The sequence below is a fragment of the Pongo pygmaeus genome, chromosome 7 (assembly GCF_028885625.2).
Source record: "Pongo pygmaeus isolate AG05252 chromosome 7, NHGRI_mPonPyg2-v2.0_pri, whole genome shotgun sequence".
Taxonomy (NCBI): Eukaryota; Metazoa; Chordata; class Mammalia; order Primates; family Hominidae; genus Pongo; species Pongo pygmaeus.
This window is the reverse complement of record NC_072380.2, coordinates 26544629-26558203: the sequence shown is the minus strand read 5'-3', so window position 1 is coordinate 26558203 and position 13575 is coordinate 26544629. Positions and strand designations below refer to the sequence as shown.

At 43.2% G+C, this 13575-nt stretch overlaps 1 pseudogene; it reads left to right on the top strand.

Moving 5' to 3' along the window:
• Window positions 1–4224: 4224 nt before the first annotated feature.
• LOC129042462 (dnaJ homolog subfamily B member 6-like) lies at window positions 4225–5308 on the top strand (annotated as a pseudogene).
• The last annotated feature ends 8267 nt before the right edge of the window (window positions 5309–13575 follow it).

Here is a 13575-nt window from a genome sequence, read left to right as displayed (position 1 = left end):
ATATAAGTGGAATCACACAGTACTTTCTTTTTGTGTCTGGTTTATTTCACTTAGCATAATGTCCTCAAGTTTCACCCGTGTTGTAAGTAGCATGTGTCCAAATTTCATTTCTTTTTAAAGCTAGATAATATTCCCTTGTACATTCAGCCGCCATTGTTTATCCGTTCATCCTTTGATAGGCACTTGAGTTGCTTCCACCTTTTGGCTATTCTGAATAGTGCTGCTGTGAACACGGGTGGGCAAGCATCCCTTCCAGCCCCTGCTTTCACTTCTTTGGGGTATCCAGAAGTGCAACTGCTGATATTATTTACAGAAGAAGAAGAAATCAGGTGGAGGAGATTAGGCGACTTGTCTAAGTCCGTGTGACTAAGTGTCAGAACCAGGATTCCTCCCGAGCAGACTGGCTCCAAGCTCCTGGCTCCGGACCACCGTGCTCACTGCCTCTCACCTGTGCCTCTCACTTTCTGAGATGACCGCACCTGGAAGGTTACAAAGAGTGGCCACGCTGACCAGCAGAGGACATGCCTCAGCCTCTCACGGGGTCCCCCATCTTCTCTGCCCTTCACATCTGTGGCTTGCAGAGACCACAAACTGACATAATGAAATGTCCTTTAGAAGGGCCAGGTGCGGCGGCTCATGCCTGTCATCCAAGCACTTTGGGAGGCCGAGGTGGGCAGATCACTTGAGGCCAAGAGTTCAAGACCAACCTAGCCAACATGGTGAAACCTCATCTCTACTTAAAAAAAAAAAAACAAAAACGAAAATTAGCCAGGCATGGTGGCGCATGCCTGTAGTCCCAGCTACTCGGGAGGCTGAAGCAAGAGAATCACTTGAACCTGGGAAGTGGAGGTTGCTGTGAGCCAAGATCATGCCGCTGCACTCCAGCCTGGGCAAAAGAGCAAGACTCTGTCTCGAAAAAAGAAGGGAAATGTCCTTTAGAGACTAGATATTCCACTTCCCTCCATGCAGCTGTAAAACAGAAGTTGGTTCACTCCCTCCCCTGCCAAACCTGTCATTGTGTCCCATTGCTCTTAGAGATCAAAATCTCTAAGATTATTATGGTCCACCCTGGTGTGATCCTGCTGCTTCTCCACCCCATCTTTGCTTCTCCCTGACATTCATATGTTTCCATCAGATCCCACCTTCTTCCTATCCTCAGCCACGTGATCATAGGCTGACTAATGGCCACCCAAAGATATCAGGGCCTAATCCCTGGAACTTGTAAATATTAAAGTGGTGCAAAAGTCATTGCAGTTTTTGTCATTACTTTCAATGGCAAAAACCTCAATGACTTTTGCACCAACCTCATACTACCTAATAAGGAAAAAGGGCCTTTGCAGGTGTGATTAGGGTAAGGATTTTGAGATGAGGTGCTTGTCCTGGATTAGCTGGGAGGGCCCTAAATGCCACCACAAGTGTCCCATAAGAGAGAAGCAGAGGGAGATCAGACACACAGAGGAAAAGGCTATGTGAAGACCAAGGCTGAGGTCACAGTGATGCAGCTACAAGCTGTGAACTCCTGGAACCACAATGGCTACCTCAGGGCCTCTGCACTGCATACTTGCCAGTCTCTACCTCTGCAAGGCTGGCTTCTTCCTGTCTTCAGATCTCAGCACAAGTTTAGGTCTTATCCCCTTGGAGAGACCTTTTCTGCCTTCCAGACCTCCCTAGCAAGCCCCCATCACACTCCATGACCCCACTCTATTTATTTTCTTCCTACCCTATCACTACTATTATTTATTTCCTTCTATCTTATTTATGTCTTACTGTAAATAGGCATTTCTAATTTGACATAAATATAAATATAATAAATAAATAAAGGTTTATATTAGATCTTATTATTTTGCCTCCTGCTTTAATCCATCAGAGCAGGGACTTTCTCTGTCTTCTTTGATGCTGAAACCCCGGTGCCTAGAACACTGCTGTGTTTGCTAAGGATACTACAACAAAGTACCACACAGACTGGATGGCTTCAACCATAGAAATTTAACTTCTCAAAGTTCAAGAGGCTAGAAGTCCATGGCCGGGGGCGGTGGCTTACATCTGTAATCCTAGCACCTTGGGAGGCTGAGGCGGCAAATCACTTGAAGCCAAGAGTTCGAGATCAGCCTGGCCAACATGGTGAAACCCCATCTTTACTAAAAATACAAAAATAATGGCCCAGCTCAGTGGCTCACACCTGTAATCCCAGCACTTTGGGAGGCCAAGGTGGGGCAGATCCCTTGAAGTCAGGAGTTTGAGACCAGCCTGGCCAACAAGATGAAACTCCCTCTTTACTAAAAATACAAAAAAGAGGCCAGGCGTGGTGGCCCACTACTGTAATCCTAGCACTTTGGGAGGCCGAGACAGGTGGATCACGAGGTCAGGAGATCGAAACCATCCTGGCTAACACGGTGAAACCCTGTCTCGGGCATGGTGGCGGGCACCTGTAGTCCCAGCTACTTGGGAGGCTGAGGCAGGAGAATGGCGTGAACCCAGGAGGCAGAGCTTGCAGTGAGCCGAGATTGTACCACTGCACTCCAGCCTGGGCGACAGAGTAAGACTCCGTCTCAAAAAAAAAAAAAAAAAAGGTGGTGCATGCCTGTAGTCCCAGCTACTCAGGAGGCTGAGGAGGGAGAATTGCTTGAACCTGCGAGATGGAGTTGCAAGGTTGCAGTGAGCTGAGATCACACCACTGCACTCCAGCCTGGGCCACAGAGCGAGACTCTGTCTCCAAAAAAAAAAAAAAAAAAAAAAAAAAAAATTACCAGGGCATGATGGTGAGCAGGTGTAATCCCAGCTATTTGCCAGGCTGAAGCAGAAGAATCGCTTGAACCCAGGAGGCGGAGACTGCAGTGAGCTGAGATCACGCCACTTCACTCCAGCCTGGGCAACAGAGGGAGACTCCATCTCTAAATAAATAAATAAATAAAAGAAGTCCAAGAGCAAGATATCAGTGGATTTGGTTTCTTCTGCGGCCTCTCCCCTTGGCTTGCAGAGAAGCAGCTTTCTGGCCGTGTCCTCGCGTGGCCTCAGTTCATGTGCATCTGTGGGTGTCTCTTTCTGAGCGTCGTAATCTCTTCTCATAAGGACATCAGTCAGATTGGATTAAGGACCAAGCTAACCACTTCCTTCTAACTTAATCACCTCTTTAAAGGCCCTGTCTCCAAATATAATCCCAGAGCTTCAACAATGGTGAATTTGGGGAGGGTGAGATCCAGCCCCTAATAACCACCTCGCATATGTTAATCGTGGGCATGCAGCAACCATGCTGTTAGGTGAATGCTAATGCTATGATCACACCAACAGAAACATAAATGAAAGAGGGAAGTTGGAAAGCCTCAAAAGAAAAACTCAAATGGACAGAAAACACATAAAAATATGTCCAATCTCATTAGACTCAAAGAAAATACATATTAAGGCAACAATGAGATACTATCACTTGCCTAACAAAATGGCCGAGATTTAAAAGAATGGACAATAGTTGCCTGTAGGAGTGCAGACGTGGAACACACCTTCTGCAAAACAACTTGGTATGAAGCACAAAGTACAGAGTTCCATGGGATGGGCAGTCTCCCTTAAAGAAGTGACCTGAAGGTAATTCTTAGTCAATTGAAGAGAGAGAGAGGAACAAATGAGGCAGAAAGAACAGTCTGACTAAAAGCCTCGAAGCCACAAAGTACAGTGCCTTCAAAGAGGTAGGAGAGTGCTATTCAACATAGTACTGGAAGTCCTAGCCAGGGCAATCAGGCAAGAGAAAGAGATCAAAGGCAAGAGAAAGAGATCAAAGGCATCCAAATTGAAAAACAGAAAGTCAAATTGTCCCTGTTTGCAGATGACATGATCTGATGCCTAGAAAAATCTAAAGACTCCACCAAAAATCTTAGATTTGATAAATGAATTTAATATAGTTGCAGGATGCAAAATCAATGTACAAAATTCAGTGGCATTTCTGGCTGGGCTTGGTGGCCCATGCCTATAATCCCAGCATAATTGGGATGCCAAGCTGGGAAGATCGCTTGAGGCCAGGAGTCTGAGACCAGCCTGGGCAATATAGCAAGACCCCGTCTCATTTTTTTCAAAATTAAAATCTCAGAAATGAGGGAAAGGAAAGCACAAGGAGCCGCTGCCGCCAGCACAGCAGTGCCTGGAGCCAGGAGGAGATCTGGGCCGCCACGCGGCTCCCCATGCATCCCGCCACCAGCCGCCTCTGTCCTCTGACCTATTCCAACAATCTCTTAAAACATGGTGGTTGACTAGGAAGTTCTCGGTGTGCAGAGACATGCTTCACCCAAGGATATTAAAAAGGTGTATCAGAAACTGGCCCTGAAGTGGCACCCAGATCAAAATCCTGAGAATAAAGAAGAAGCAGAGAGAAAATTCAAACAAGTAGTGGAGGCGTTATGAGGGGCTGTCAGATGCTAAGAAACGGGACATCTATGACAAATATGGCAAAGAAGGATGAACCAGTGGAGGGGGAGGTGGAAGTCATTTTGATGGTCCGTTTGATTTTGGCTTCACATTCTGTAACCCAGATGATGTCTTCAGGGAATTTTTTGGTGAAAGGGACCCATTTTCATTTGACTTCTTTTGACGACTTTTTTTTGGGAATTGAAGGGGTCCCTGAAGAAGCAGAAGCCAAGGGATGGGGTCGTTTTTCTCCTCATTCAGTGGATTTCCATCTTTTGGAAATGGATTTTCTTCTTTTGATACAGGATTTACTTCATTTGGGTCACTAGGTCAGGGAGACCTCACTTCATTCTCTTCTACATCATTTGGTGGTAGTGGGATAAACAACTTCAAATCGATATCAACTTCTACTAAAATGGTTAATGACAGAAAAATCACTACATTTCCTAAGGCCTCCCCAGCCATGCGGAACTGTGAATCAATTAAACCTTTTTCCTTTATAAATTACAGTCTCAAGCATTTCTTTATAGCAGTATGAAAATGAACGAATATACTCTCCTTTCTTTTTCACTTCCCCTTTATCTCTCACAACTCCCCCTACTGCTCCCTCCCAATGAACAGGGATTCTCACACAGGTCCCACGGCAGGACCCATGCTTACCAGGCCTCTTTCTCTTTCTCCCAGCTCCAGAATCCCTAGGTCTCATTTTGGAAACAAATTTATGTCTAGCTATTAATAGATAATATTTCATAGCATTACCTCTTTTATGTAATATATTTGCACTTAAATTTGACTTCAAGAGACTGCAAAGAGAATTGTCGAGAATGGTCAAGAAAGGGAAGAAGTTGAAGAAGACGGCCAGTTAAAGCCCTTAACAATAAGTGGCAAGGAGCAGCTGCTGCGCTTGGGTAACAAGTAATTCAATGCATGCACTAAACAGAAATGTTAAACTGTAGCAAGCATCATCTGAGGATTAACAGGAACTTTTTTTTTTTGAAGACTTCAAATGAACTCCACTTTCAGTATAATTATACCTAATCTACAGAATTTATAAACAACTCATCAGAACCTCTATTTGTCATAGACTTTTGAGTTTATTGTTGGGACAACATAAAAGGACCATTTTTTTTGTCTTTAAAATTATTGTAAATCTCTGTATGCTCTTTGCTTTTTTATTAAATGTACTCCAAGGTGACCCTGACTTTAGTGTAAGAGAAGATTGCACACTAACACCAGCATGGATCTGCTTTTCCATTGTGTCTGAAATGTGAGCCACATAGTGTCGGTCTGCTGTGAAGTTAACATTGCCAGGACAAATCTTCTACAGAAATAATTTCAATTTTTTTTCAGTATTTAGTAGTGAAAGATATTAATGCATTAATGGTAATACATTTCTTGTTTAATATAAATTAAAAATGGCCGGGCGCGGTGGCTCACGCCTGTAATCCCAGCACTTTGGGAGGCCGAGGCGGGCAGATTACTTGAGGTCAGGAGTTCAAGACCAGCCTGGCCAATATGGTGAAACCCCATCTCTACTAAAAATACAAAAGTTAGCCAGGCGTGGTGGCGTGTGCCTGTAGTCCCAGCTACTCGGGAGGCTGAGGCAGGAGAATCAATTGAACCTGTGAAGCGGAGGTTGCAGTGAGCCAAGATCATGCCACTGTACTCCAGCCTAGGTGACAGAGCGAGACTATGTCTCAAAAAAAAAAAAAAAAAAAACCTGCACTTGTATGTTTATCACAGCACTATTCACAATAGCAAAGATATGGAATCAACCTAAGTGTCCATCAATGATGATTAGATAAGGAAAATGTGATACATATACACCATGGAATATTATTCAGCCATAAAAGAATAAGGACATCACGTCTTTTGCAGCAACATGGATGGAACCACAGGTCATTATCTTAAGTGAAACAAGCCAGGCACAGAAAGTCAAGTATCACATGTTCTCACTCTTAAGTAGGTTCTGAAAAATGTCCACACAATGCAAGTTAAGAGTGGAATGACAGACCACAGAGACTGAGAGGGTGCAAGGGGAAGGGTAGATGATGAGAAATTAGTTGGCGGGTACAACGTATGTTATTCAAATGATGGATACCCTAAAAGTTCTGATTTGACTACTATGCAATCTATGCATGTAACAAAACTGCACATAAACACCATCAATTTATACCAAAAATAAAGGTGGGAGAGGAAGGAGGGGAGCTGCCCGACTGTGCTTTCTCTCATAGACCAGGGTCAGCATGAATGTCATCTTCCTCCCCAAACTCCAGCTATACTAACATCTACACTCACATCTAGTGCATCACACTTTTATTTTCTTGATTGTACTTATCTAAAATGACCTTTATTATAGAATGTATCAAAATATCTGCTTATATGTTTGTTTTCTGCCCCACTAGACAAGAGCAGGAGTTTGGCCTTTACACTAATAGTATCAGTAAGCCACCGAAAGGATTTAAGCAAAAAGCGGTATGATCGGCTGGGCACAGTGGCTCACACCTGTAATCCCAGCACTTTGGGAGGCCGAGGGGGTGAATCACCTGAGGTCAGGAGTTCGAGACCAGCCTGGCCAACATGGTGAAACCCCGTCTCTTACTAAAAATGCAAAAATTAGCTGGGCGTGGTAGCAGGCGCCTGTAATCCCACCTACTTGGGAGGTTGAGACAGGAGAATTGCTTGAACCCACAGGGCGGAGGCTGCAGTGAGCTGAGATCACGCCACTGCACTCCAGACTGGGCGACAAGAGCGAAACTTGGCCTCAAAATAAATAAATAAATAAATAAATAAATAAATAAATAAATAAATAAATATAAGTGGTCTGATCAGATTTGCATTTCAGAAAGAGTATAGTGACCAAACCAAGGCAGAAGCAGCAGGAAGAGAGGAAAGTAGAAAGACACTAGAAAAATAATGGAGTCAGAGTCAACAGACCAGTGACACAACAGACCTGCAGGAAAGCGAAAGAGAAGGAAGTATAGGTCCCACCCAGCTTGGGGCTTGAGCAGGTGAGTGGTGGCGACTTTCCAGGGGACATAAGGAACAGGAGGAGGGGCTTCAGGAGAAGAGACTGGCATGTCTTATCCTAGACTTGGTAGACTGAAGTCCTATGAGAGATCCTTGGGAAGACCCAGCAGGCAATAAGCATATAATGGTATTATCTACAAGTCAAAACGGGAAGCCAAAACCTACGTTAGGGAAAGATTGCCCAAGTGGAGTGCCCAGGACCGGTCCACCCAGCCCCAACCTCATAGCCATGACCAACTACTATTGCATCAGTTTGCTACTAAAGCATCAGGAACTAAGGTAGAGGCCATAGGCCTGCCCAAACATGGACATGTTACAAGCTCCAGGGTGTCCCGGCAGCTTTGAAGTTGAGCCCTGTCTCTAGATAAGCCTGATTCTGGGAGAAAGGCTTTCACAGACATTTTATAAGATCCAAAAATTATAGCAGAGTATCTTCTGTAGAGGGTCTTCCCCACACTGTCAACACTTACCTGCAAATTAGAGCAGGGGGAGGGTGCCTTCTCAGAAGACACAATTTTTCTCTTTACCGTAGGTGTCGGCAAACCTTTTCCCAATTTATCATTTATCTTTTGACTTTGTTTATGGTATTTCTCATACATAAGTTTAATTTTTTTGGTAATCAAATTTATTTTTTTTTTATTTACTTATTTTTTTTAAATAGAGTTGGAGTCTAGCTATGTTGTCCAGGCTGGTCTTGAACTCCTGGCCTCAGGCCATCCTCCTGCCTCTGCCTCCCAAAGTGCTGGAATTACAGGTGGTAATCAAATTTAAATAATCAAGTATTTTCCGTAGGATTTCTGAGGTTAAGCATGAGGCTCCTAATGTTCAATAAGGTCCCTTTTTTGTTTTGTTTTTTTTTAATGAGTCAATTCTGAGAATCACACAAGATCTTGAACTCACAAGGACAAGATGGGATCAACAATAACTTAGGCAAAAGATTCTATTTTCTGCAGTAGCCAGGCTATGGTTTGCCGCCTTCACTGATTTTTTTTAAATTCAGTGTTATATTTATTTTAGGGATATTGTTGAGGATGTGCCCTTTTTTTTTTAACACCTCTAAGGAAAAAAAAAAATTTTCAGGCATCACTGATCAAAACTATGCAGTCAGTTTGCTTTTAGTTTTTTGGGCTGTGTCTGTGTGTGTATGTGTGTTTTCTTTCAGTTTTTTGGACTTTGATGGATTGAATTATGTTTGCCTCTTTGCACTGGACACCAGGATGCTCAGATCAAAAATTTTTTTAACCCTTCCTTTAACAAAAGCTCTTGTCATAACATTTGTGTTTGGGGAATTAATATTTGCTCAAACTTTACATTTTTCTTCTATACTTTTTTTGCCTTTCCTTCCAATCTATCTTTTAATTTAAAAAAATCAACTTTTATTTTAGATCCAGAAGGTACATGTGCAGATTTGTTACATGGGAATATTGCTTAATGCTGAGGTTTGGCGTATGAATCTCATCACCCAGGGAGTGAGCATAGTACCTGATGGGTAGTTTGTGTTTGTTTGTTTGTTTTTTGAGATGGAGTCTCGCTCTGTCGCCCAGGCTGGAGTGCAGTGGCGTGATCTCAGCTCACTGCAAGCTCTGCCTCCTGGGTTCACGCCATTCTCCTGCCTCAGCCTCCCGAGTAGGTGGGACTACAGGTGCCCGCCACCGTGCCTGGCTAATTTTTTTTTTTTGTATTTTTAGTAGAGACGGGGTTTTACCGTGTTAACCAGGATAGTCTCGATCTGCTGACCTCGTGATCTGCCCACCTCACCCTCCCAAAGTGCTGGGATTACAGGTGTGAGCCACCACGCCCGGCCCCTGATAGTTTTTTTTAACCCAACTACCCTCATCCTTTAGTAGTTCACAATGTCTGTTGTTCCCATATTTATGTACATGTGTGCTCAATGTTTAGCTCTCACTTATAAGTGGGACCATGCAGCATGTGGTTTTCTGTTCCTACACTGATTTGCTTAGGATTATGACCTTGAGTGCCATCCATGTTGCTGCAAAGGACATGATTTCATTCTTTTTTATGGCTGCATCGTATTCCATGGTGCATATGTGCCACATTCCCTTTATCCAATCTACCATTGATGGGTACCTGGGTTGATTCCATGTCTTTGCTATTGTGAATAGCTCAGTGATGAACATACAAGTGCATGTGTCTTTTTAGTAGAATGATTTATTTTCCTTTGCGTATAGACCCAGTAATGGGGTTGCTGTTCTTTTAATCTTATCTTTGATATGGCAATATGAAGTCCTTTTTGAAAGGGGATGGAAAAGAAAAAGATGGAGAAAGGGTGGAAGAGAAAGAGAGAGAAAGAAAGGAGCTAACTATTGAAACATGTAGTTAGCAATCAGATAAATTATTTATATTACAAAATCACATTTAACTTCAACATGGGTTCCTTTATGTAGAGTTCCCAGAAAACATTAGGGTTTTATTTGCTTTATTACAAAACATTCCCCACAGTATCTCTTCAACTCATCTACTGTGTAAAGTGAACTTTATCTGTATGTTAGAATAAAGAAAATCATTCAGCAACATCTGCAAAGCGAAGAACTCAGCTACCTGCTGAACTTGTCAATGATCTAGCCCCGCTCCTCTTGTTGTCTTTCTTTATTTATTCCAGCTGACATTTTAAAATTAAGTGTTTGATACATGCCAGGCCCACTTCTTTTACGTGTATATTTCTTTTAATCCTCACTAGGAAGAGACTGAGACTTAGAGAATTTACATGTTTCCCCAGAGTAACCCAAGTCAATGGCAAAGTAAAAAATTTCTGTCTCCACTCCCTGGGTGTCTGCCACTATGTCGCACCGAATCCTTCATTCCCAAAGAATTCCAGCTATATTCTCAGGACTAATTAGCAAAAATATGCACTTTATACCTGCACAGTCTCCCTCGTTTCTCCTCTCTCCCTCCTTCTCCCTCTTATGCGTGCACGTGCACACACACACACACACGTGGCTTTTAACTATGACGTTTATCTTACTAGGTATAAATCATGTCAAGGTCAAGATTACAAATTTAAATCTTGATCATCTCACACCCATTAGGATGCGCCCTATAAACAAAAACAAAATGACAGTTGTTGGTAAAGACGTGGAGAAACTGAACCCTTGTGCCCTATTGGTGGGAATGTAAAATAGTGCAGCTGCTATGGAAAACAGTTTGGAGGTTCTTCAAAAAATTAAACAGAATTATTGTAATGATTCTGTAATCATCCTGCTTCTGAGTATATATCCAAAAAAATTTTAAAGCAGGATCTCAGAGATATTTGCACACCACGTTCATAGCAGCATTATTCACAACAGCCAAGAGGTGGAAGCAACCCAAATGCCCACTGGTGTTCAAATGAATAAAATGTGGTCTATCCATACAATGGAATGTTTTTCAGTCTTCAAAAGAAGACGGAAATCTTGTCCTATGCTAGAACATGTATAAACTTCGAAGACATGATGCAAAGTAAAAGAAGTCAGTCACAAAAAGACAAAAACACTGTATGACTCCACTTATATTAGATGTTAAAATAGTCAAACAAAGTACAAGAGTGGTCATAGAATAGAGGCTGGGGAAGGGGAACAGGGATTTGCCATTCAATAAGTGCAGTTTTGCAAGATGAAAAAGTGCTGGAGACCTATTTTACAACAGTGTGCTTATAGTTAACACTACTGATCTGTAAACGAAAAATGGTTACGATGGTAAATTGCATGTTATGCTTGTTTTACCACAATTTTAAAAACACAAACAAAACAAAACACTTCTACAGTCACAGAGAGACTAATCAGTGCATTAATTTGAGACACTCAGAATTTGACTTTCATGAGAAAAGATTTATAAATTTGTGTTTGCAAATATAATTAATTTCAATAAAACCACATATTAGAGTAAAATAAATTTAAATCCTGATGAGTTCGATCCTAATTCAAAAAACTGACTTTATGCAGTAGCTAGGTCAGTTTGCCTGAGACATTAAGCTTTGAAGTGATCATCTGTCCCATCTGTGTGTCTCTCTCTCTGTGAAGGGCCTCACCCTGCCTTCACCCCTCCCTTTGCCTCTGCCTGCCTTTGGCCATCATGCTGAGCTACAGTCAAACAGAACTCCTGCCAGGCACAGGAAGATACAGGGAGGCTTCTTCTGGGAGACTTGAGGATCGCAGCAAGAGTTGACTTCAGAGCAGCCTCATTTTGTTTTGTTTTTTTTTTTTTTTTTTTTTTGGAGATGGAGTCTTGCTCTGTCGCCCAGGGTGGAGTACAGTGGCACGATCTCGGCTCACTGCAACCTCTGCCTCCCGGGTTCCAGCAATTGTCCTGCCTCAGCCTCCTGCATAGCTGGGACTACAGGCGCACGCCACCACGCTCGGCTAATTTTTTTTATTTTAGTAGAGACGGGGTTTCACTGTGTTGCCCAGGCTGGTCTCGAACTCCTCAACTCAGACAATCTGCCTGCCTTGGCCTCCCAAAGTGCTAGGATTACAGGCATGAGCCACCAAGCCCGGCCCAAAGCAGCCTCATTTTAAGCAGAGCCCATCAGGAGAAAGAGAGCCCAGCAGCTGCTGGGCTCCAGCCCTCACTGCAATGTGAGGAGATGGTGAGATCCTACTCCTCTTGGCATTCTTTTTCCATGATGTGCTGAAATCTGCTGCTGCTCCTCTCCCATTGTCTTTATAAGGATCAGTTTATTCTCTTTTTCAGTTCCTTTACCGTAATTTTGGCAGGGTCTCAAGAGGGAGAGGAGATGAGTGTTCAGAACTCTGCTTTTTCTAAAGTTCTGGTTCTCGTTGATGCTCTGTGTCTGTGCGTGCACGTGTGTATATGTGTGTGTGTGCGGAGTGTATTTCAGGATAAGAGCCTCATTTGATAGGCAAGTGAGTTGTCCCGGAAACCGCTGAGAAACTCTGCGTTTTAAAGGTGAAAACCCAATGTTGCAATTAGAGCGGATTGTCCATGAGGTGGCAGATGCTGGTCCTTCAGTGGGAAGGGAGGAGTGATGGGACCTGGGGAGACTACAGGTGCACACTGACTGCCACACCCAGCTAATTTCTGTATTTTTTGTAGAGATGGGGTTTCATCATGTTGCCCAGGCTGGTCTCCAACTCTTGGCTCAAGTGATCTGCCTGCCTCCACCTCCCATAGCACTGGGACTACAGGCGTGAGCCAGAACACCCAACCCTGACAAAATTATTTTCTTTTTAAATAGACACACCCATGTACATCAGTTGACCTAAACAGGACCACGTCATACATGCTGTTTTGGGCACCTCAACTACCCTCCCCACCACCACCAGCACATGAGGGCCCCATCCCCACACTTCCCATCAGTCATTTATCTCCACAGTCATACAATGCCATACACAACTATGTGAATATACATATATTAAAGTATAAATGAGGGTAGACCCTATTTAATATAAATTGAATAATATTTTACAGACTTTCTTGCATCACGCTTTTTTAAAATGAAATTCACTGCAAGATATCTAATGTGACTCATATGTTCTTCTAAATGGCTGTTCACTATTCATTGATGTGGAGGAACCAGAGCTCATCCAGCCGTCCCCCACTGATAGGCTTCGCTCATTTCTATTTGAGGCCTTTACAGGCAGCACTGATAAACATTCTTTCACTCATATCATTACAAACTTGGTATGTGTGGTATGTTTTTTTCCCATGGGATAGATTCCTAAGAGTCAGATTCGAAGACCAAAGGGTATATGTCAACTGTTCATAAATGCTGCCAACTGTCTCCAAAAAGACCCTTCTGCTCCCCATTTCCACCAGCACTTATAGGAGTCCTCCTTTCTTCTCACCCACACCTGTAGAGATAGGGTTTTTAAAACATTTTTGGTTGGGTGCAGTGATTCATGCTTGTAAATCCCAGCACTTTGGGAGGCCAAAGTAGATGGATCACTTGAGCCCCGGAATTTGAGACCAGTCTGGGTGCATGGTGAAACTTCATCTCTACAAAAAATACAGAAATTAGCTGGGCGTGGCAGTGTGCACCTGCAGTCTCCCCATGTGTACAAAACTTAGCTGGGCATGGTGGCACATGCTTGTAGTCCCAACTATTCAGGAGGCTGAGGAGGAAGGATTGCTTGAGCCCTAGGAGGCAGAGGTTGCAGTGAGCCAAGATCGTGTCACTGCACTTCAGCCTGAGTGACAGAG